At 51.7% G+C, this 20,358-nt stretch overlaps 1 pseudogene; it reads right to left on the reverse strand.

The window, feature by feature from the left end:
* Positions 1-8,826: 8,826 nt before the first annotated feature.
* LOC138376126 (annexin A8-like) lies at positions 8,827-17,027 on the reverse strand (annotated as a pseudogene).
* Between the last annotated feature and the right edge of the window lie 3,331 nt (positions 17,028-20,358).

Consider the following 20,358-nt stretch of genomic DNA (forward strand, 5'->3'; position numbering starts at 1 on the left):
ACAAATTACCACAAACTCACTGGCTTAAGACATCACAAATCTTCCAGGTCTGGAGGCCAGAAATGGGTCTCCCTGGGCTAAAATCAAGGTGGTGGCTGTGACCATTGGGAGGCTCCAATGGAGAAGCATGTCCCTGCCTTTCTGGCCTGTGAACTGTGGCCACCACTGCAGGGTGAGCTTCTCCCTCGCGGCTCCTCCTCCACGTCAGGGCCCTTGTGATGACACTGTGCCCACCTGGGTCAGCCAGGACCCTCTTGCCACACTCTCCCAGGAACCTTCTGTCTTCCAGAAATGTGTTGGACTCTTATCCATTAATAGCCCTCCCTCCTTCTTCTTCTTCTTTTTTCTTTTTTTGCATTTCTCTTATGGATTTATTGCATTTTAAATTTAGAAGCTTAAATTTCAGTGATATCTTAGGAAGAACCAGAAGTGAGTAATGAAGGAGTAAACCTCTTAAATGGAAAGCTCAAAGGACCGTTTTAAAAATGTGTAGTGGTGGCCAGGCACGTTGGCTCACGCCTGTAATCCTAGCACTCTGGGAGGCCGAGGCGGGTGGATCACTCGAGGTCAGGAGTTCAAGACCAGCCTGAGCAAGATCGAGACTCCGTCTCCACTAAAAATACAAATAAATTAGCTGGACAACTAAAAATATATAGAAAAAATTAGGGGGACATGGTGGCGCATGCCTTGTAGTCCCAGCTACTTAGGAGGCTGAGACAGGAGGATCACTTGAGCCCAGGAGTTTGAGGTTGCTGTGAGCTAGGCTGATGCCACTGCACTCTAGCCAGGGTGACAGAGTGGGACTCTGCCAAAAAAAAAAAAAAAATGTACAGTGGCAAGAGCCTGGACTTCTCTCTCTGGGAAGACCCGGTGCGTGGTGGGTTCACACTCACTCACTGGCCGTGTGACCTCAGGTGGGTGAGTGCTCACGCCGGGCCCCAGCAGCACCCTGAGGGGTACATGGGGCTGCTGGGCCGTGAGCAGGGCCCACCAGGTGGCTCTGTGATGTGCTGCCTCTGGAAGCAGGTCCGACTGAGCCTCCTGTGACAACAAGGAGTGTCTTAGCAAAGGAGGTGCATCCCCCTCGGGGGGAACAGCTTCCTGCTGGCTGAGCTGAGGGTAAGGGGTGGTCAGGGCCACTTTAAGAGTCATCTGCCCCACCCTGTATCTTTTGGAGGCTCTACCCACCCCACTTCGAACAATAAAACACACACACCCAACATCACACATCCAACATCACTAAATGCAGTTTATACATGACATAAGTTGCATATAACTGCTATATAACAGCTAGTTCACTAGCTGACATGTTACATATGGTAGGCATTGGACTAATTGCAAGCATGGAATGAAATACTTGCATATTATAAGGCAGTTAATTCACAAGCCATTTCTATATTTTATTTATCCCAGTGTTTTTTTTTCGTGTTTCAAACATTTTTACAGGCCCTGCATTCTGGGCCCATAATGGACAAAACAGCCCTGGGAAGTGTTCTTGGGAGGATGGTGGAGGCTGGGCTGGCTGAGGGAGGTGTCAGCTAGGATGCCAGCCACAGAGACAGGGCCACAACTCTCAGTTTGTTGAACACACTAGTGGCAAGAAGGACCCCACAGGACAACAGGTAGTGGCCAGTGAGTGGGGTCCAACAGGAAAGGCATCTGGGGGCCCAGCAGGTGAAATCCTGGCCATGCTGCCCTCAGACTGTGTGACATCAGCCAAGTTACTTGCCCTCTCTGATCCTCAAACACTCCAAGGTCCTTTGACTTCTAGAATTAGAGTGACCACAGGCTCTGGCTTGTTGGTTGCTGCCTCTTACTTAACTCAAACATGGGCAACGGGTCTGGCTTAAAGTGGAGCATTCTCTACACACTCCTCAGCCTGACTTTGTTGCTGACTCCTCACTGTGCAGAAGGACTGAGGGCAGCTTGTGCTGCAATTGTCCTTTTCGTGTCGGCAAAGGGAGAGGGAGAGAGGAGACAGTGCTCTGGTCAGGGAGGGTGAGGCTCGTGGACTTTTTCTCTGACTGAAGACATCCAGAGGCCCTTTATCTCTCCTGCTGCAACTCCTGAGTCGCTAATGCCAGGCTGGCCCCGTGCCCGCCTCCATGCTGATGGGAACACGTGAGACTGAGGTGCTCCTTGGGCCAGTGGAAAGGAAAGGCCTGCCCAGCGCCCCACCGTGGGGCCTGAAAGGAGCAGGTGACAGCCAGAGAGTGCTTTAGGGGACCCAGTAAGCGATGGCAGAGGTGGGATTCGAGCTTCTGCTTGTGTCTGTTCCAGGAGGGCCCAGCTGGGATTTGGGGGCAATGGTGTGGGAGGGACGTGCTGGACGCTGGCTGGGAAATGTCCAGGCTGCCAGCGCTCAGCCCAGGGAAAAGGTGAGGCTGGCACAGAGCCATGAGCCTGGGTCCAAGGTGGCAGAGTGGCCATGCCTGGGTGCCCTTCCCAGCTGGGTGGGTCCAAGCTGGGGACTGCTTCTCTCCTGAAAGTGAGGTCTTGCTGTGTGGTCAGGATGTGGCGTGGTACAGAAACATGACTGCTGTTCTTGCTGTTCTATCCCTGCTAGTGTTGAAATGGCACGTTGAACGCTATGTGCTGGGCACTGGAGCTCAAACCTGAAATACAGGTGAGGTCCCTTCCCTTATGAGCTTCTAGGGAGGGAGACAGGCACCTCCTCCTCCTTCCCCCCCATCTCGATAAACAAAGAACACAGAATGCAGTAGCCGTCCTGAAGAGGAAAACCAGGGGATGGAGAGAGAGTAACGGTGGCGGGGACGGGCAGCCTTCGGTAAGGTAAATGAGGAGTGGTCTCTGAGAGGGAGTGAGGAGGAGGAAACCAGGCTCACGGAGGTGACACATTTGCCAAGGCTGCCTGCTGGTCCTGGCAGAGCTGCTGGGCTGTCCCCCTCCTCCGTTCCCTCCTCATTATGTCAACCTGTTGGGACGAGGCTCTAAGTAGGGCAGACACTACCCTATGGCACCGAGTTGGGGGGTGTGTGGGGGGCCCCATCAAAGGCTAAGAGGCCCCATGTGGGCTGGAGCCTCAGCTTTCTGAGCTCAGCCTTCAAAGGAATGACAAATCCTTTATTAAAAGAATTTGTCCTGTAGAATTTGGATTCCAGAAGGCCACATGTGGCCCCAAGGCCGCAGCGTTCCCACCCCTCCTCCAAGGGAACGTACAGGGACCCAAAGGAACTCATCATGTATGGTGGAATCACTGATGTGGTGGAAGGTGGCAGTGAGGGATGTGTGTGGTGCGGACACAGCCTACTAATGTCACAACCTGAGTGCCAGCACACGCCCGGCACGTGGTGCGCCTCCGTGAGCAATTGTTCCCCTCCCCTTCCACCGCCTGGTTTGGGACGTGACGTCTGAGCACTGCTGAGCCCAGGGCCTAGCTTGTCATTGGAGTCCTGCCAGAGTTTGCTAATTGACTGCATGACAGCTGAGGTGTGGGGATGGGCTCCCTCCTGCTTTCTCATCCTCAAAGAACACTCTTTGTACACCTGGCGGGGGGCGGGGGCACATAGAGGGAACCAGCTTTCGCCTACCCACCCTCATTATGCGATGGTGCACGTGCGCGCGCACACACACACACACACACACACGCGCGCGCACACATGACCTTTCATATTTGTGGAGCTAGTAAGGATGTTGCAAGGCCTGAGATGATACTTGCTGGTCTCCTTTTTCTCATGCTTTAGCAGGAACAAAGCGTTCCTCTAAGCCCACCGCTGCGGAGGCCTTCCTGGGCAGCACGCAGTCTTTAATCATGTTGTGGGGACAGGATGATCTGTGCCTCAGGAATCTGCTCTGTTGATAACTCAATTCTGCAGCGGGCCCATTTGTAAGCAGTGACGGCACACCCCACGGAAACCCGGAATCCAATTAGGGCTGGGGCTGCGTCATCCCTCATCCCTCGCGCTGCCTTCCACGGCGCCCCTCCACCCATCTTTCTCGGCTGAAGGCTCCCCGAGGTCTGAAGGGCAAACCCTGACCCTCCCACTGGGGCTGGGCTGCTCTCCTCATCCTCACAGCAGCCACACGTGTTGGGATCACAGCTTGAGGGGACGGGCTCTTCTTGGTCCCTGGGACTGGGGCACTCAGGACAATTTCAGGCTTTTAGTGAGTGGAAGCACTTCGATACCTCAGATCCCACTGGTCTTGGAGGTCCTGGGCACTTTTAAAGCTCACCCAGTGGGACAGCCAGTCAGTGCAAGGCTGCCTGGGTTACTCACGGGTGACAAAGGCTGAATCAGAGACTGATAGAAAACCAGACACAAGGATTTTTAACAATATACACAGCAGATTCTAAAGAGGTTTAATCAACTTCATCCGTATGAAACCGCAAATGTGCTATCAGATAAGGCCACACTGCTGAGCATCAGACCATAAGACCAGAAGTTTCGGATTGTTCTGGGATTCATACTCATTTCCAAAATTCAAGAACTACTGAGAATTTTTTTTTTCTAGAAATCTCTGATGGACTACATTTGTTCCACAGTGCAGCCTCCTCATCTTATGAACTATGGAGATAAGGGAAAAGAAATATCTTTCAACTTCATGTCAGTACCAATAAATTGGTGGCTGCCTCAAAAACTGGGTCTAGAAGGAACTCTTATCAATCAACAACGAAAGACAAATAACCTAATTAAAACATGGGCAAAGGATTTGAAATAATATTTCTCCAAAGAAGATCTACACATAATCCAAAGCACATGACAAGATGCTCAACATCTTCGTCATTAGGAAATGCAAATAAAGTCACAGTAAGATACCACTACATACCCACTAGGACGGCTTTAATAAAAAAGACAGACAATAAGAAGTGTTGGCAAGGATGTGGAGAAACTGGCAAGCTCACATATTGCTGGTGTGAATGTAAAATGGTGCCGTCACTTTGCCAAACAGTCAGTTTGGCATTTCCTGAAAAATTGAAGTGTAGTGTTATCATATGGCCAAGCAATTACACTCCTAGATATTAATATATACGCAAGATAATTGGAACATATGTCCACATGAAATCTTGTGCAGGTGTGTTAGTAGCGGCATTATTTGTACTGACTGAAAAGTAGAAACAACTCAAATGTCCTCAACTGATGAATGGAAAAACAACCATGGTGTTCAATTCCAGTCATGGGAGAGAGAATTGATTAGAAAAACTTGGCAGTTTCACTAAACTCTGCTAAAGGAGGGACCTGAGCCAATAATTCACAGGAAAACAAATACAACAGCTTTAAATATAGGAAAATTCTCACATTTAAAACTTCATTTGCCATCATAGAAAGACAATTTAAAACATCAAACTACTATACTTTATCCACCAGATTAGCAATGATCAAATTTTGAAAATTCACTGTGTTAGTGAGAGGGTTAGGAAACTGGTACTTTCCTTCATTACTGATAAGAATGTTATTTTGGGGATAATTTAGCAAAAGTTATCTCAATTACAATTCCACGTGCCCTTTGATCCACACTCTATATTTTTTTGGAGTGTATCCTATAACTATACTGTATACAGTCATATAAAGATGTTTATTACAGCAATTTCCAATAAAAAATTATCAAAAACCAGCCCAAATGACCAAAAACAGCCTAAAAGAGCAGAGACTGGTTAAAAATTTATGGTATATTCACAATAAAATCTTATGCTGCTGTTAAAAGTTACTGATTTTTTCTTAAACTATATTAAATACATGTAAAATAAAATAAAGACAAGACCAGTGTAAGACAAAAGCTAAAGTGGGGAAAGTACATAGGATTTTGCATGTTCCTAGAGAATTTCTGGAAGTATACACAGGAAACTTACTAACTGTAGGAGTGTTTGGAGAGGACTTTGGCTGGGGGCCTGGAGTGGTATAGAGATTTATTTTCACCATTTACTATTTGATTTTTATCATGTGTGTACAAGTTTTTTTGCCTTTTAATATTTTTTCTTATGTTTTTAAGGTTTCAAATGATTATAGATTCCCAGAAATTGTGAAGTACTAATATCCTTCACCCAGTTTCCATCACTGTTTATCTTTCACATTCTATAGTACCATGTCCAAGCCAGGAAACTGACATTGGTACAATGTGAATCATTCTTGCCATTGTATCAAGTGTATAGGTTCCTTTAACCACCAAGATGTGGAACTGGATCATCGCCTCAAGATCGCCCTTGTGCTGTTTTTCTGTAGTCAACTCCCCCCCTGCCCCCATGCCTGGCAACTACTAATTTGGTTTCCATTTTCAAAATTTTGTTCCCTGAAGAATGTTATATAAATGGAATCATATAGGATGTGTGATCTTTTGAGATTGATTTTTTTTCACTTAGCCTAATCCTCTTGAGATCCATACATTTCATTCTGTGCATCAATAATTTGTTTCTTTTTGTTGGGCAGATTGGCATGGATGTATAAGTTTGTTTAACCATTCTCCTATTGAGGGGCATTTTGATTGTTTTCCAGCTTTTGTCTATTACAAGAAGACATAGGAGAAATCATCTGGACCCTGGGAGTCCTGAAGAGTTCATAGACATTGTACTAAAAGCATCAGCCATACAAGAAAAAAAATTGATGAATTGGACTTCAAAATTAAAAACTTTGGTTCTGCAAAAGATTCTGTTAAGAGAATAAAAGGAGAAAATACTTGTAAACCACATACCTGACAAAGAACTCATATCTAGAATAAAAAAAGAACTATCCAAACTCAACAGTAAAAAATAATCCAATTAGAAAATGGGCAATAGACCTGAAGAGACCTTTCATGACAGAGGCAAATCACAAGGAAAGCACTTGCCTTTGGGGAAATGCAAATTAAGATCATTATGAGAAATCACGGCATACTTATTTCAGAAGCTGAAATTAAAGAAGTAATGATAAAAACAAGTGCTAGCCAGGATGTGGAGAAACCAGGTTTCCCATACCTTGCGTGTGGGAATATAAAATGGTACATGCCGCCACTCTGGAAAATTTCTTAAAGATAGCAGTTTCTTTAAAAACATGCACTTAACATATTGCCCAGCAATCACATTCCTGTGCATTTATTAGAGAAATTAAAATTTAAGGCCACACAAAAGCATAGCCTTTAACGTGAATGTTCACAGCTGCTTGATTTGTAATATTTTGATTGGTAATTTACATACAATGAAATGCACAAATCTTAAATTTTACAAGTCAGTGTGTTTTGTCAAATGCATGCTGTAACCCACCCGTTGTAAGGTTTAGAACATTTCTAACATCCCCCCCCGCCCCCCCGCAAAAATTTCTCTGTGCCCCTTCCAGTTAATTTGTGCCTTGCTGCTCCACTGACAAACCCCAAGGCAACTACTAGTCTGCTTTCTATAACCTTGTATCAGTTTCCATGTAAATGGAAACATATGGTGCATATTCCTTGATGTCTGGCTGCTTTTGTTCAGGAACAGGATTCTGAGATTCTCTGTGTTGCGGTGTGTGTCAATAGTGCATTTCCTTCCCGTTACCTGCCAGGGTCCATTGTATGGATTCACCTCAATTTATTTGTTCTCTTGTTAATGGATATTTGGGTTATTTCTAGTTTTGGGGTTTTATAAATGAAGCTTCTATTAACAGTGTCATATAAGTTTCTTTGTTAGATATAAATTTTCATCTCTTCTGGATAAAACTCTAGCATGAAATTGCTGGATCATACATTAGGGTATTTGTTTAAATTTACAAGAAACAACCAAACCATTTTTGAAAGAGTTTACATCTTTTTTTTTTTTTTTTTTTTTTTTTTTTTTTTTTTTTTGAGACAGAGTCTCACTCTGTTGCCCAGGCTAGAGTGAGTGCCGTGGCGTCAGCCTAGCTCACAGCAACCCCAAACTCCTGAGCTCAAGCGATCCTCCTGCCTCAGCCTCCCGAGTAGCTGGGACTACAGGCATGCACCACCATGCCCGGCTAATTTTTTTTCTATATATATATATATTTTTTAGCTGTCCATATAATTTCTTTCTATTTTTAGTAGAGATGGGGTCTCGCTCTTGCTCAGGCTGGTCTCGAACTCCTGAGCTCAAACGATCCGCCCACCTCGGCCTCCCAGAGTGCTAGGATTACAGGCGTGAGCCACCACGCCCGGCCGAGTTTACATCATTTTACTTTCTCACCAGCAATACATGAGAGAGGCCTCTTTTAAGTTTTTAAACGCGTATTCATTTTTCAGGTGCACACAGGCATTTGTATATATTGCTTATGAAGTGTCTCCTTAAGTCTTTTTCCCAGTTTTTAAAAAAATTAGGCTTTTTATTATTGTTATAGGAATTCTAGAATTGAGTCCCTTGTTTGATATGTTGTGTCAATATTTTCTCCTAGTCTATTGATTTTCTTAGTAATGTTGTTTAAAATTTCCACGAGGTCCAATTTATCAGTGTTTTTCTATTGTAGTTACTGCTTTTTGAGTCCTAAGACATCTTTTTTTCCTCCTCCAAGGTGGTGAAGTTGTTGTATTCTGTAAGTTTTTAAGTTTACATCTATGATCTAATGCTGAAAAAAAAATTTTTTTTTTAACCAGAGGCACATGTTACATTTTATATTTAACACAGGAACTAACTACACAAACACAGTAGGAGGTGGAGGCGGTGGACACAGCACTGGCTTCCAAGCCCGAGGTGTGTCTTGGTTGTGTCCAGCCAGGTAGTCCTGGCAGGTCACTCATCAGGGATCAACGTGGGTCAAGGCCATGCAGCAGTGACCCACGAAGGCCAGTACAGTGAAGTGGCTTTGAAACCTGATGGGAGAAACGGACTGCTCAGCTGTGAGAACAGCCGGCCCTCCCGAAAGCTGCTGTCTAAGAAAACGCGTTAGACGCCGCGGAGGGCTGGGCTCTCCCTCAAGGCCCGCGGCCACCTCTGCCCGCCCGGCGCCTTTCTGCAGGCCGCCACGAGAGGGCGCTGTGGGAGCAGAGTTCCAGGCCGGCCTGGCGCCACCCAGCGGCACGGGGAGGCCGGGCCGAGGGCGACCTCGATCTGCGAGGGGCCCTGCAGAGCCAGGGTGCTTCCTCAGAATACGGCCTGGCCCGGGCCGGGAGTGGGAGGATCAGGGGAACAAAGGCAGCCCAGGAAGAGGAGGGGGTGCTGAAAGCAACATGGGCCCCAGGTGTCCCCGCGGCAGCAATCCGGGGTTAGACTGGCACAGGGAGATGTGAGGACGCGGCAGGGTCTGGCACCCGGGATGCGTCAGCTGGTCCCAGGTTGGGAGGGCGATGACCTGTGCCCCACCAGGCCAGGGGCAGAGCTGAGCTGACCGGCCCCTTCCTGTTGCAATTAGGATCGACTCAGGACTTGGGATGGTGGGGGTTGGGGTGGGGAAGCGATCTGCGAGGAGCACGAGACAGCAGAGGCGGGTGGCTGTGGGCAAGGCCGCGGTTCCCCGTGCTCTCCTGGTCACCTGTAGCGAGGCACAGTGGGAGCAGGATTCCGAGCTCCGGGCAGGAGGCCTGGCTTTCGGAGCTGTGGCCAGAGGAGGAGCCGACTGGCCCACACATTGAGCCCAGCACAGTGTGAACTAAAATAAAATACTAAGACTCCAGCCCCCCACCCAACTGGCGGACTGAATGGAGCCCCTCCTGGCCAAGGGGATACCCTAAAACTGAGTTGCTGGTCAAGACAGGGAGGTCAGACCTGCTGCATCATGACCCCCTCTGTTCTTGGAGATGTCCTTTGCAACTCCTTCACAGGCCTGAGGCTATGCAAGACAAACTTGCAGGACCTCAATTGACACAACAAATATATGGCTGGTAGCTCGTCATCCATCAGCAGACTTTCTTATTTTAACAAAAAACATTCCAAGCCATTATACAAAGTTTCACTTTTTTTAACCAATTACAAGTCAAAGAGTCTTTAAGCCCCCCTATAACCTGTAAGCCCCTGCTCCGAGATGGCCCACATTTTCGGGCCAAACCATTGTATGCTTTCCACGTATTGATTTATGACTTTACCTGTAACCTCTGTCTCCCTGAAATGTATAAAACCAAACCACAGTGAGTCCACTTGCCCAAGGCTTCTTGGGTGTGGCTCTGGGCCATGGTCCTCAAATTTGGTTCAGAATAAAGCTCTTTAATTACTTTACAGAGTTTCTGTTGACAGTAGGCAGCCAAGGCTGAGTACCAGGCACCCCAGGGATTTGGGCCTGAGGGACTCGGAGGGGAGTCCAGCCCCACAGCTGTGGCAGAGACAGTGCAGGCCTTACTCACCAAGCCGTGGCCCCAGAACCCCATCAGAGGATAGCCCCAGGGCCAGGAACAAAGGTAGTCGTAGGCCACAAGGGCGTCAGACAGGGCCCACCTTGGCCAAATACCACGAGAGAACGTGGACACCTGCATGGGGCCATGGAAGTGCCAGAACATCACACCCAGGCCTGGGGCCCACGGAGGTATTTCAGATATTTATGATCTCACGGTAGGAGCTGTGGGAGTTGATATTTGTTCCTCACTACAGGGACAGGGATGCAGTGACCTGGGATAAACCGCAAGTATTTAGAAAGACTTCCCAGGACCAGGACAGAAGGTGGGCGAGGCCAGCCCCCTCCTAGGAAATTAACCCAGGACCACAAAGTGCTAGGCTGGAGGGAATCGGCGTGTGTCTTGCTAGAGTGTTGCAGCACTTGGGCCAGCTGGGTTCCCTGCCTCCAGGCTCACCTTCCAGACTGCTGCCAGAAAGGTTATGAAAGCCCAGGCAAGACATTCCCCTGCCTGTCCCCTGTAAAGCCTCCCCTTGTCCCTGGAAATCCTTTGAGCTTCTGAGCCCAACAGCATGAGCCCTCCCTGACTTGGCCCCTGCCGGCATCTTCATCTTTTGACTCTCCCTCCTCCCTTGGTGAGAACATAGCATTCCTTTGGCATGTCTGGGACAGACCAGATCCCTCACTGCTATCTAAATTCCTCCTTCTGCCTGGAATGTTCTTCTCTATCCTGCCCATCTGACAAGCACTGAGTCATCCTGCTTAAGTGTCACCTTCCCTGAGGAGCCTGTTGCAGGTAGAATGCCTGGCCCTGGTAACAGACAATGTGGGTTGCTGACCACATATCCACCCGCCCCCGCCTTTATTTTCTTTGCCAAGAGAATTCTGATTTTGTCCAAGTAGTCAACCCTCAGGAAGGTGACCCTAAATAGGGGAAGTCCAACTTGCTAGCTCTGCCCTCCTGACAGCATAAGGCCGATACTGGTGGACATGTGCCCCGTTCTGGCCATTGACCTGGGGTCCCCCTGGACTGGCAGTCAGGGGTCACAAGCCCTCACAGAGGGGCTTCAACAGGGACCAGTTCTGCTGGGCTTGTCTATCATTGCGGCATCAGAACCTGAAACAGCGCCTGGGGTTAAGTAGGTGCCAAAGGGGCTGAGAGAAACCACCTTCTCCTGTTAGATCCTCACACTGTGCTGACTAGGGCTGGCCAGGTGGGCCTCCTTCCACAGGCAGCCTGGGGAGGCCCAGAGAGTCTTCCCAGAGTCAGAGCCCATAACTTCCATCCTGTCCCTGCTTTCTCTGCTGGGGACAGGGGGCGGTGTCCATCCTGCCTCATCAGGAGTGATGAATAAACTTTATGATTCTGCTCAGATTTCCCTGTAGGAAAGTACTTGGGCATGACCACATTTCTGGGCAGTCTCCTTGGCTGCAGTTTTTCTCGAAGCTCCTGTTTGGCCACATCAGGTTTTGGGATGGCTGCACAATAATCCTGTGCCCAGCAAAGCGGTGGTCAGAAGGGCTTGCAGGGCACAGGGATCCTCTGAGTCCTTTCTAAAGGGTGTGGGTAGACAGTGACTCAGCACTGCAGGGAAGTCCAGAGATGGACTGGAAATAAAAAAAAAAAAAAAAGAAGAAGAAGAAGAAGAGAAACAGAGTCATCACCCAGGGCTGGCATCCAGGAGATGTGCACTGATGTGCTTGCCGAATGGCTGTTATTGAACCACTGGGAAGCCTCAGCACTGTTGTGTTACGGATGGAATGTGCGTTGTGGAAGCCCCAAGCCCCAGTGTGATAGTGATTGGAGATGGGAATTTGGGAGGCAATTAGAGTTAGATGAGGTCATGAGGGTGGGGCCCTCACGATGGGGTTAGTGCCCTTATAAAAAGAGGAAGAGGGAGCGAGAATTCTCTCTCCCCACCCTCCATGCGAGCACACAGGAAAGGCCACACGGAGAAGGCAGCTGTCTGTGAGAGCCCTCACTTGAAACTGAATTGGCAGTATCTTGACCTTTGACTCCCCAGCCTCCAAAACTGTGAGAAATGAATGTCTGTTGCTGAAGCCACCTATTTATGGTATTTTGTTATGGCAGCCAGGGCAGACTGAGACATGCTGGTATGTAGCTGCTGCCCCACCAAAACCCAGGAGCCTCCCCTGGGGTCTCACAGACGCCCCACAATCCAGCACCAAGGGCTGAGGCCTAGTGCCGCAGGGGCCTCCCAGCTCTGCTCCAGCCTTGCAGACACCAGATGAGCTGGTTGGGCTGTACCAGTTGTTAAATATTTTGAGTAATGCTGTGGTGGATTAAAAAATAATAGCCTCCAAATTCTTTGACACTCTTCTCATTGACAGATGGGGTCTGTGTCTCCTTTCTTGAAGCTGGGGTGGCACATGATGTCCTCAACCAATAGGGCACAGTGGCAGTGATGCCACGTGACTCCTGACACTTGAAGGAGGCAAAGCCGCATCCTCCTTGTCCACTGGAAGACCATGAAGCCCTGAGCTGCTGCATGAGGAGTCCTGCTACCCTGAGGCCGCCATGCTGGTGATGCCACATGTAGGAGCTCCAGGGACAGTCCTGGCCTAGCCCAGCCGTCTCCTCCAGGCAACCAACATGTGAGTGAAAAAGCATCCAGATGATTCCAGGCCATTGATGAAGAGTCACCCCAACCTTCAGGTCTTCTCAACAGAGCCCCCAGACCTACTGGAGCAGAGACAAGCCATCCCCACGGTGCCTGGGTGAGTTCCTGACCTACAGAAGCTGTAAGCATTGTAAAGTGATGGTTTTATACCACTAGCTTGGGAATGATTTGAAATGCAGCAGTTATAGCTGGGACCCCACCCTGCATTGGAAGGTAAGGAAACTGAGGCTTGGGGAGAGAGAGCACAAGTGACCAGGTCAGGGTCACTGAGCCCACACAGGGCAGACCCAGAACCTGCCCCCATCTGCGGGAGCTCAGACCCCTCACTGCTCCCATCCCCTGATGGGCCTGGCTCCTGGGTATGTCCTCTCGCCTCAGGGCTGCAATTTAGGAGGAAGTTTGCAAACTGGGGCATGTTCAGAGGCCCCAAACCAAGCTTCAGATGGGGTCTGAGTCACGCCCAACCTCACTGTCAGGCACAGGTCTCAGCACGCAGTAGGCACTCAGCACCATGGACCCCAAACAGTCCTTTCTGATGTGGCCCAGATCAGCGCATGACCCTTGTTCCCTGCCAGGCTGCCAGAGCTCGTGGCCACCCCCAAGGGGAGCTTTACCTCAAGCCCCATGTCCCTGCCCCTTGGCAGTCCCCTTACCCACCTCATACGCCTTCATTATCTCCCACAGCTGGGTCTTGGTCTGAGAGGCCAGGATCTCAATGATGGCGCCTCTTTGGTTCCTGAGCCCTGTGGACAGGAACCTCTGCGTGCCGGAGCGCCTTGCCGCGGCCCTGTGCTGCCCACACCCTCTTTCCTCCAGAGGCCTGAGCCTCAGGGAGGCCCGTCACTGCTCTGCCCTACTCTGATGGGGGCCTCGGCTGGAGGATGTTATGGGGGAAATCACAGGGTGGTCTTTGGCAATGGGCGCTCTGTGCCTGCTCCCCCTTCTCAGCTGGGTGGTCTCGGACAGGTCGCTCCACCTCCCAGAGCCTAAGCAGCCTCACCCGGGATGGGGATAAGAAGCCGGCCCCACCCTGAGGGAGCCTTAGAGATCGAGACTGGAGATCGCGGATGTCCACACGGGACGTGTCCTTTCCACGGATGTGATTGCTGTTATTAGGTCCCCATTCCCCTTAATCTGTAAAAGCAAAAGGAGTAGCAGGAAGTAAAGGGGAGCCCGAGGGGCCACACGGGACCACAGGGCTGGGTCCCGATTCCGCTGCAGACCTGGGCTAGTGAGGTTCTGGCGAGTTAGGGTTTTGGCTGCATCATGGCCATTGGAGGTGTCAGTCGGGGGCCAGTACATCCTGGTGTTGGGTGGCAGTCTCAGCAGCAGGCAGGGCCCAGGAGGCTGTGCCAGATGTCACTCAGGGGAGCCCAGGGCTGCCAGTGCCTGGCCCCTGACCCCCAGGCCACTGGGAGCATCTCTGCCCTGCCCCCGCCCCACTCGCCTACTTACCTTCATGGCATCGTGCAGCTCCTTGGCCTCGTATCTGTGTGGCAGGTACATGAGGGCCATGATGAGCCTCTCAGACTTGCCACTCAGCTCTGGCTTCAAGGTCTCGGTGAGATCCTGATGCAGGGAAAAGGAAAGAGGGGGACCGGTTGTAAGCCGGGCACAGCTGAGTGCAGGCAGCAGGGCGTTGGCCGGGCCCAGGGCTGGGGCTGGGTCCCGAGTGGGCCCTGCCACGTGCTCGCTCTTTCCTCCCTCTGAGCATCCACACCCTCCCCTGTTCAACAGCGACAAGGGTGCCCCTGCTTCTGCCGCTGCTCCGGGGCTGACGGAGAGACGTGTGTGGCTCAGCTCAGCACTCGACGCAGTGCTGGGCACGCCATCAGCCCCCAGTAAAATAGAACTGCCATTGCCCACCAGACTGCAAGCTCTGAGGTGGCACGGCCATTATGTGCCTGTCACTTGGCCCACAGGCACCCAGTGAGTGAATGCAAGGATGAATGAAAGAACCCATCTCACGTGTGTCTCCGGAGAGCACGTGGCCTCCGAAGAGCCGCAGCCCAGCTGGTCTGCACAGAGCAGCAGCAAGGTCAAGGGCTTCGCCAGGCCCGGGTTTAAATCCCAACCTTGCTGCTACAGGCTCTGGGATCTCAGGCAACTTTCAACCTCTCTGAATATCAGTGTCCTCAAGCTGCGAGGACTGAGAGAGAAACTAAAATGCAGGTGGCTTTCTCCAAGGGCATAGTTGGGCTTCATCACTGACCTTCCTTCCTTAAATCTCCAAACTACCAATTTGAGCCAGTGGAGGCTTCCGGGCAACGGTGGCTGTGCGCACGTTCACTCCTGTGCTCGCTAAGTCCCCATGCGTCAGGCTCTGTCCTAGGGCTGGGGCAGTTGGGAGGAGAAACAAAGGGTCTGGCCTGCTTGCTCCCTGCCCTTAGAGTTCCCCTCAGGGTGGCAGAAGGGATGGGGCATGGGCACAAGCAGTGCCAACATGAGAGTGCCCAAGCCACAGCACAGGACGGAGCCGGCCTGCACGTCTGGGCTGGGGAAAGAGAAGGGAGGACAAGGCTCAGGGAGCAGGACCAGCAAAGCCTGGGGCAGGAAGCAGCTCCCACTGGGGCCCCTGGGGCAGCATGAGGGAGCTCAGGGAGGGAGGGGGAGAGGCGGGAAAGGAAGGTGGGGCCAGGCCAAGGGAGCTGATGCCAGGCCAGGGCTCTGGGCAGCTATCAACAGGACTGCCAGGTAAAACACAGGGCGGCCAATTAGATTGGAATTTCTGATAAACAAAGGAGACCAGTTTTCGTGTCAGCGGGTCCCCTGTGCCCGTGTTTCCAGTGGGCTGGCTCAGAGAAAGGCCTGCTCCAGGTGCAGCTGCACCCAGGCTGTTTCCCCAGCCCTCCCCCCACCCAGGCACCTCCAGGCCCCCTTACCTGCCAAACTGAGCCTTGAAGGACTTGGCGATTTGCTGCCTCTGCATGTTGCTTCTCCTGGTGAGCACATCAGTGATGGCCTGCTCATTGGTCCCTGCAGGGGTACACAGTGTGACCACCCCCTACCCCTAGGGCACTGGTCTAGGCTGCTGTGAGAGAGGCCAGCACAGTTCTCTCCTCAGGAATGCTTTGAGCTCAGTCTGCCCTCCTCCTGAGGAGTGGGGGCTTACAGGACCTCGGGGGTGGGGGGCCCAGCTGAGAATCCTGACAGCTCAGGGTGTTTGCAAGTCCATGGGCTCATGGGGCTCAGAGGATTAGGTTTGGAAAGAACCGCAGGATGCTCTGCAGATTGTGACATAAACCAGATGACTGGAGTACCCTGGCCCTTGCCTCCCAAGCCTGCAATTCAAGGCTTGCCTGAGGAATCTTTAAACTTGTGCCCTGCGCAATGTCTCAGATGCTTAAGATCGGTGACCCCTTATAAGTACATTTTGGAGGAGGGATGGTAGAGAGTGGATGCAGATTGGACATGGTTATTGAAGTAGAGCAAGACTCAGAGATTCTCAAATGGAAAGGAGTTTATTGTCTCATAGAGTCTGGTCTTCCACACACCTGTTCATCTATCCGCTCCGCAGCCCCCATGAACCGTCTACTTTTCTACCGACCCACCCACCCTCTGGTCCATCTGTCCATCCATTCATCCACCCAGCCAGCCAGCCAAGCCCTAGGTTACATCCTGAAAATACAGAACAGATTCCCATCAGTGGTATGTCTGCAAGGATCTTTCCTTTGAGTGATAGCTAAATACCTTTTGTACCCTGTCCCCTTCGCTTGACGTTCAAATGTCTGGTGACATGTCTTTCTAACTCATTTCTTAGCACCATGTTTCACAGCAGAAATAGTTAGAAGTAGTTCCTGTGGAAATTCCATCCAAAGAGAACCCGTGTGTTCCCAGATGCTGCCCAAACGTGGGCAGACTCATGGTACCCCTCGCCTGTGGAGTCACGCGCTGCTGCTCCTCCTGTTAGTGGTTTGAGCACATCGTTTGTGCCAGGTGCTTTAGGTGCAATGCTTGCCCCCTGGACATCTCCAGCAGCTGTACTGGGTGAGTACTGACGCCCATTTTACAAGCAAGGGTGCAGGGCTCGGTGAGCTTGCCCAGGTCACACAGCTGGCACGCGGTAGTGCTGGCACCTCCCCCACGGCGTGACTCAGAGCTGAGCTGTGTTGACCGTCCCCATGCTACTGAAGACCCAACCTTTCCCAGGGAATGAGTGTTCCTGGAACGCTTCACGGAAGGAAGCCCTACCCACAGGGACGCGGGTCATGTGGGAATGTGGGGGCATCCAACTCTCAGTGCCTGGCTCTGGGGACCCCCCAGAGGGGCTTCCCTCTGCACCCAAGTGGCCACAGGGGGCTGTGGTGCAGCAGCCACTGGCCAGGCCGTGTGGCCGAGTCACCGAGGTGACACTGTGTGTAAGCATCTCCCTGAGTGGTTCTGATCTCCCCACATCAAGAAGCCTCAGGCCCACTTCCCACTCTAAGGTCTTAGGAAAAAGTGGGGGGCAATGTTCTTGGAATCAGAGCCCTGGATGTCAGCCTGGAGTGGGAAGGAAGCCTCAGAGGTTTCTATCTGTTGGAGGAGTCTCAGGTTCCAGCTGGGTCTTGCCCAGGGCTGGGCCCATCCAGACAGGCACATTTTCACTGAAAAGGTGACCTGGAAGCCCGTGACTCTACGTCTCGAACACATTCTGTGATGGCACATTGAAGTTGCCACACCTTTGCCTTCCCTGTCACAGGGCTGCCAGAGAAGCTGGGAGACAGAGTTTGTCTCTACAAGAGAGGTATGGGGGTGGGAGGACGTCCTAAAGAAGGAGGATGTGGCTCTTCCATCCCCCCAGTCCTGTTCCTGGCCTGGCTTTGTGCCCAGGAGACGTTTGGTCTTCCCTGGCAGCTCAGCAGTCGCAGGTGAGGTCCACCTGCGCACTTGCTGCCCAGAGCCAGCTCCGGCGTGGGTGGTAGCTGGCCCAGGCCACATGTGGGCTCTGCAGCCAGGCTGCTCAGATTCTAACCCAGCCCCTGACGCTTACTAGTGTGGCAACCTCAGGCGGCTGCGTAGCCTACTTGTGCCTCAGTTTCCTCATCTGTGGATAAGGATACTGGTATCTATGTCACAGGCTTGTGGTGAGGCTCAAGGGAGACACTGAATGTGACGTGCTCAGAGGCGTGTCTGGCCCACGGTGGGGGTCCGTGAATGCTGTCGTGATCCTGCCAGTTTGGCCAGATCCCCACAAGGAGGGCCCTTCGCCCCTGTTCCACCGGTGTAAGGCCCAGTATCAGACTATCTTGGCCAGTGCCCAGCTTTGGAAACCGCCCAGCACTGGGCTCTCCCTGCAGGCCCCAGCCGGCCGGGTCCTCCTGCTCACTCTCCTCCCTCCCCAGTCTTGGCAAATGAGCACCTCTGACCCCTGGAGGCCTGCAGCCCTCCCACGCCCTGAGGCGTGGGCATGGATGGCCCCCAAATCAGCATATTCAATCAGGTTACTCTGGAGCTCAAAGCCCTTCCATGGCTCCCCATTGTCCTTAAGGTAAAGCCCCAACTCCTTAGCCTGCCATACAAGCCCCTTTAGGACTCGGCCTTGCCTGCTTCCCCAAGTCCGTGTCTTCCCCACCCAGGATCCTCAAGTTGTGCGGAGCCACTTCCCTCCAAAGCAGTCCCCACCCTCTGTGCCTTTGCACACACTGTTCCCCTGCAAGGAGCAGTCTGCCCGATTCTCCCCAAACGCACGTGCGCACTCACGCACACACACAGCTCCACCTGACATCCCCTCCTTCAAGTGGCAGGACTCCTGTAGGGGCCCTTCCTCTGGATCTTCCTGCCCCTCAGCTTCCCCTGTTGCATTTCAAGCTTTCTGCATCTGCCTGTCTCCCCAGCTCAGGTTCCGTCCCTGCAGTGAGCACCTCTAGGCCCGAGACAGCCAAGGTCTGCCTTTATGTTCTCTCGGGCCTCCTGAGTGACTGACACCCAACAGCGTGCTGGAACCTGCCTCCCCACCAGCTCCCACTTACCCAAGCTTTCCACCAGGCCATCTCGTTCACCTTTCACAGGGAGACGGAGAGACACAGGTCAGCCTTCATGCGGAGACTCCACAATCCGGCCGCTGCAGCAGGCTGCTCACTGGGGTGTGGCACTGTGAACAGGCTCCAGGCCTCACCCAGAGCCACCCCGCCCTCCGCCCCCTCCTTCCGGGCCCCTCCTGCAGCTCCCAGGCCCTGCCCGGGTCTGCACTGCGAAATTACGCCACTCAGGGCTCAATGTTTGGACTGTGGCTGCTACACAGCCTGGAAATTCTGAGTCCCAGCCTTTGAAAGCCACACTTAGTAAACGCGCTGTAGTTCTGTATGGTTTTTACTAGACCTTGCTCATATAAAAAAGGAATAATGCCATGTGTCCCTTCTATTTATCGCAGTTTGTACACTGTTAATGCAATGGGAGCTCAGCAAAGTAACAGCAGCCTCCACTCACTGGGGTGTCACTATGTCTGGACACTTCTTAGTCATGCCGCGACCTCTGTCCTCTTGAATCTTCCCCTCAGCACAAAGAAGTAGCTATGAGCTCCCCACACTAGAGGAAGACATAGAGGCTCTGGAGGTTAGATAATGTGCTGGAATCACACATCTTGTGATGTCAACCGAAAAGAAGCCAAACTCTGTAAAATAATTTAAAGAGATTTATTCTGAGCCAAAGTTGAGGACCATGACCTGGAGCCATGCCCAAGAAGCCTTGAGCAAGTGGACTCGCTGTGGCTGGTTACAGTTTGGTTTTATACATTTCAGGGAGACAGGGGTTACAGGTAAAGTCATAAATCAATACGTGGAAGGTGTACATTGGTTTGGCCCAAAAATGTGGGCCATCTCGGAGCAGGGGCTTACAGGTTATAGGTGGGTTTAAGGATTCTTTGACTCGTAATTGGTTAAAGACATGAAGCTAAAGGCTTGGAATGTTTGAAGCTAAGGAGCTCTGTCAATCAGAGACAAGCCACCAGACATACATTTGTTGTGTAAATTGAGGACCTGCAGCTTTGTCTGGGGTACCCTTAGGCCTGTTAATGGGTCACAAAGGATGTCCCCAAGAAGGGAGGGGGGCATGATGAGGCATGTCTGACCTCCCTTCTCGTGGCAGGCAATTTGGTTTTAGGATATTCCTTTGGCCAGAGGGGTCCATTCAGTCAGCCGGTGGGGGGAGCCTTAAGCCTTTACTTCGGTTCACAGTGAGAGGCAGAGTTGCCATGCCTCAGGTCTCTAGGCCTTGCAGGCCCCCGATCTCCACTAGGGCGGATGAGTCACCAGCTCCAAAGGTACCCAGGCCCTGAGGCTGCGACCTCCAGAGCCAAGTGAGTGGTGCCCACGACAGCCTTAGGCTAGGGTCCACAGGGGACCACATTTGCAAAGGAGCCAGGCGAATCAACCTGGGAAATGGTCAGGAACTGCAGGGGCAGAGCCGGTGTCTGATTGATAGGCTTTTGTGTCCTCTTACCCAGGTGTGGCACTCGTGAGTGGAGAAGCTTCCAGATAACTGCAGTCTTCAATCACGCAAGTCCTGTTGGCTGCTCAAGTCTTCCCATTGGAGGCCCTGACACGTGGAGCCCTCCCCACCCT

This window comes from Eulemur rufifrons, chromosome 28 (genome assembly GCF_041146395.1).
Source record: "Eulemur rufifrons isolate Redbay chromosome 28, OSU_ERuf_1, whole genome shotgun sequence".
Lineage (NCBI taxonomy): Eukaryota > Metazoa > Chordata > Mammalia > Primates > Lemuridae > Eulemur > Eulemur rufifrons.